Genomic DNA, 4,822 nt, shown 5'->3' with positions numbered 1-4,822 from the left:
TTCCCTAACAAATTAAAACGAAAATATGCAAAAAGTGGAAAGGGAATAAAGAGTACAGACTAAACAAAAGGAAATAAATATGGATTGGAATGAGAGAGAAGGAAACCAAAAAAAGAAAATAGTAAAAAAAATGGAACCAGATGGGGAGAAATTCAGTGCTCAGGAAAAAAACCCTCCTCTTTCACCGCACTTCAGAAGGAAGGGAGAATGCATGTATGTGCTTGCACATATTCATAGCATCTATGGAAGAAAAATTAGATTTTTTTTTTTAAAGTGTTTATTTAAAAATCTTTCCCTTGAGGAGTATTAAGTGTAAAAGTTTGTAGGTTTGAGAGAGCTTCAAAGTTAGATGAAAGCAACTTTAAAGTATCCTTAATTCTGCAAACAAACAGAATCGAGCACTCAAAATGCCACTTCCAATCGCTGGCCAGTTTTGCTCCCCAGAAGCTACTCAGCTGCACAGTTCTGTTGATTTTGTGTCTGCTGTGCGCTTGGATCTGCAACACAGGGTTGTCCTACTCTCTGTAAGGGAAAAAAATAGGAGTTAAGATGTGCAACACCAACTAATGCAAAGCTGAACTGCATAGGCCAGCTTCAGAGAGTTCATAGCAGGATCCCCTTGCGGGTTTCATTTCGCCACATTGCGAGCGTACACAAAGCTTTCATACCAGGGAGGGACTGGAGTCTTGAGACTTTGATCTCTAAATAGAAGTAAATCCATAAAAACCTGAATGGTTCTTATATTTTGTTTTAAAATTACTTGATTGTCAAAGACATTTTGTTCTCTTAATATTAAATACATCAAATGGACAAGGGTGTCTTTTGCTGGGACATTATTTGCTGCACATCTCTGTCACGTCTTGCTGGCTGTTCCCTTCTTCCCCCCCTTGAATGCAAGTTCTGCAAATCATTTCTGTAATTAGCTGTTAAAAGCATCTAGCAGTTGAAGGAGGTTGGTTTTACTTTTGTTTAGTTGATTTGTTTCAGCTTTTGCATGCATTTTTCTCTAGCCTAAACTATAGAAACCTCCCTACTACAAAGTTGGTCGGTGAACCATGGCTCTTGCAAGAGGAGCAACTGTAGCAGTGGGTAACTCCCTTCAGTCTTACACCACATTCATCCACACATGTTTTTAGGCTTTTCTGCTTTCATTCTACCATTTATATTGGCTTTTACTACGTTATACTGAAGTCAGGGGAATTACCTTAAATTTGTCTGAGAACAAATTAGGCCCTTTGGCCTCAGGGACTGATAAGGCCAGCACAGCCAGGGTGCTTTCCTGTTCTGATTCCTCTTCAGATGGTAGTGGAGTCCTCTTTACATGCAGCCAGTTTCTCATGCACAATTTCTACTTACGCAAGGAGATGCGTGATAGATACGTACCCCGGCTCTGTGGTCCCCAATGTTTCGGTTTCGCAATTAATAGTTCTTTTTTTTTTTTTTTTTTTTTTTCTTCCTTACAGGAATGTGCAACCTGGGAAATGTTATTGCGATCTAATTAACTTCAGCAAGTGCATTCTGGACTGAACTTGCCAGGCCTCCTATTCTGTGCGAGCATCTCTCCTGCTGGTGAGGAGGTACAGAGCCCGCTGGTTTTGCACAGGGAGAGGGGCGGGAGTGGGGAGGAGTCACTGGGTGAGCAGCAGCGTGGGGAAAGACAGCTCCGGCGTGTGTCATCCCTGGCCTGTAACAGTGAGAAGGCATAGAGCCATCTCCCGTCTTGATTTGCAGTTTGACAGTACAGGAGTCATTCTTCTCCAGGGCAGGATTAATGGCAATGCCAGTTTACTGACATGTTGTGATGTGCCACACCTTTCCTAATATCAGATTTAGGTGCCTTAGGTTATGTCAAATTTTCTGCCAAATCCACAAACTTTTAACACGTGCAGCAGGGTTTTTTTCATTCTAGTAGCACAGGGCTAACAGTGGAGGGATTTAAGACTTCACGAGTAGGACAGGAGACCTAAGATCTGATTTGACCAAGCACTGTGAATTCATGGTTGTCCTGACTTAAGGGAAATGCTGTTACACTTGAAAACTGCATATTGAAGGCTGCAATGTTCACAGTTTGGTGCTAATGAACAGAAACAGTATGAAAAGGTCCACTGAGACACATAGTGAATCAGAGAGAAAGAAATAACAGCGAGTTAACTTTTTAATTTCTTGTTCATTGCGGCAGAGGCTCAAGCAGAAGGCGTGTGCTGTAGATAGGCTGCAATGTGCTGACCTAGCGCTGGTGCAGTCCAACAAATCAAATCACAGAATCGCAAGGGTTGGAAGGGACCTCGGGAGATCATCTAGTCCAACCCCCCTGCTAAATCTTATTTCCTACCTCAAATGCACTGTGTTGTGAGCCACCACATCGTGTTGTGGCTGTGGCTTCTTTGCGTTTAGTGGGCCAGGTAGAAACTGATACTGGGAGGGTCCCAGAGTCGCTTGGGATTTTGGTTCTCTGTAGACATGAGCACAAAACCATTGTGGGCTGCTTTTGATAGGGTCTATTGCTGGGCCACGTGGGTTGATGCTTTGGTGTAGTTTCAGCAGTGCGCTTGCTTTGGAAACCACAGTCTGGAGAAGTCTGGGTGCCGGGCTTGGGAGATGCGAGAGGGAAGAGTTCACCCTAGGAGCAGACAAACGTCTCACTTCATTCGTGGCTCCGCAACTCATACCGAGCACGATGAACTGCTGCCAGGATAAGGACTGGTGCGAAGCCTAATATTTGGAGAGTTACTCCACATTACAGGACCAAAAAAGATGGTACCAGTGTGTGATCGGTAGCCAAACACACCTGTTTGGCCACTGTGGGTTAGGAAGGGTGGCCTGTTTGCAAGAGGGAGACTTGCATATAGGGAAAATATGAGTATTTTTACATTGACATGTATATTTTGTTTCAAGTTAGTAAATTGGATGCTTCAAAAGAATATACAACTCAATACTAAGATAAAGATGGTGAATTGTGTCACCCTCACCCATTTCAAATATGTGGGATTATGGAATGTCCTAGGAACAGCAGCAATGGGGAGAGACAGACCAAATACAGCTGGTGAGGAAAAACTGGAGGAAATACGATTGCTCAGCCTAAAGAAGAGAAGATGAAAGAGGCATGTAAACAGTTTTCAAATTGCCGTGAAGAGGACAGGAGTAAATTATTCCGCATTTCAGTTGTAAATGGGATGAGAAGTAGCAAATGAAATCACAGCAAAGGAGGTTTAGATTAGGTACTGGGAAAAGCTTCATTAGCTGTAAGGCTAATGAAGTAGATGGCTGAGGGATATTGCAGAATTTCCATCACTGGAGATTTTTAGGGAGAGAAGAGATAAATACTTGCCAGGAATGATATAGTGACTCAGGGGAAGGGTAGATGCCCTCTTCCAGCCCTGCTGTCTGTTGTTCTGTATTTCAGTCTCCTTGTTGACAGTGACTTTAAATTTTTCTGGTTATTGATGAAAGCTGAATAGTTACTTTAAAGGCAATAAACACTTCTGTATGTATGGTACAGTATGTCCCGTACTCCAGTTTTCAGGGAGGAAAGGTGACTTGCTGTTCTTGAGTTTCCCAAGGAGATTTTGCTCTTCTAATTTGGGAGTCAACAGATCAGATAAGTGCATGATACTGTGCACTGTGGGAAAGCATCGAGTTGTTATCATTAGCAGCTGGCAAGGTAAGGACCAGGTCTGCTCCCGGCGTAAGAAGGAGACCCGAAAAGGCAGGCTGTGCTGCTTTCTCAGGTGAGCAGTTGTGGGAAGACAGAAAACTGCTCATTTTTATCCTGGATCTCAAAGCTCTGGTACTAACAGCAAACTTCAAATGCACGCTGGACGTGCAAAACCAGTCTGGTCTGCATTGAACAGCATTTCCTATAGCAGGCTTTGATGGATCAGGGCTCACCTGAAGCAGTGTTTGGCTGCAGAGCTCAGGCTTTGCCCACCAGCAGCCCGGGTGCTGCCATACCCCTCCTGCGCAGGAGCGGGGATTTTTCTCTGTGCGGTGGTGCCTGGACCAGCAGTGCCTGTAACCCGTCCCTCTGTCAGCCAGCCTGCTTAGAAGGGCCTTGGCAGATCCAGAAGAAAACAGTGATCCTTGCACAATTATTTATTTGAGGACTGCCGGTCATCAGGACTGCAGTTTAAGAGAGAAAGTAGACTTCGTGAGAGTAATAACGTCTTACGACCTGATAAAACCAACGCAAAGCTTCCTGCCAGCTGTGGGTTTGATCCAGATACAACCACTTTCTCAGTTCGGAAGAAGTTTTCTTTTTATCTGGAAGCTGGTGGCCTCAGGTTTGAAGTGGTTCTTAACTGTCCATTTAATTACCAATTCTGGTTTTGAAAGCAGAGATGTTAGGAGTTGTATTTCAGTCTGCCATATGCTAAACTTAGTCTTCAAACTTACTTAAAATAAACCCATGCAAGCTAACCAAGCTGTTCAGCCAGTTTGATCAAAGTTTCGGCCGTATTTACAGGATTTAGCAGATGTGGTGCTAACTTTAGCCAGGGTTTAACAACTGTGACAACCACTCTTATTACAAAGAAATTAAAGGGGAAATTGGCTGCCACCCTCCAATACCTGCTGTTTCAGGGCACCTGCACTGAGCACTCCAGCCTGTGGTGACTGATTTGTTTTCTCCTCTGAGCTTCTGGTAGATTGGCATTAGCAAGGACAAACTTGAGCAGTCCTGTGGAGTAATAGGACTTGCCGATGAACGTGCTGAAGAGGAAACGCAAGTGTTGAATGATGGTATGTGGCTGCTTTTGGTTTTGTGGGTATGTTTTTTCATGGCAGTAGTATGCCATACATGCTGCTTTTTTTTTTTTTTTTTTTT

At 43.7% G+C, this 4,822-nt stretch overlaps 1 long non-coding RNA gene across 1 annotated transcript in view; it reads left to right on the top strand.

The window, feature by feature from the left end:
- Positions 1-4,822, top strand: part of LOC118452504 — a 28,033-nt gene that overhangs the window by 1,991 nt on the left and 21,220 nt on the right. The window contains exon 2 of the long non-coding RNA XR_004842284.1: positions 1,464-1,577. This is a non-coding gene — a long non-coding RNA (uncharacterized LOC118452504). The remainder of the gene's footprint in view (positions 1-1,463; positions 1,578-4,822) is intronic.

This window comes from Egretta garzetta, unplaced genomic scaffold (genome assembly GCF_000687185.1).
Source record: "Egretta garzetta isolate BGI_Z169 unplaced genomic scaffold, ASM68718v1 scaffold16, whole genome shotgun sequence".
In the NCBI taxonomy this organism is placed as follows: domain Eukaryota; kingdom Metazoa; phylum Chordata; class Aves; order Pelecaniformes; family Ardeidae; genus Egretta; species Egretta garzetta.
This window is presented reverse-complemented; position numbering and strand designations above follow the sequence as displayed.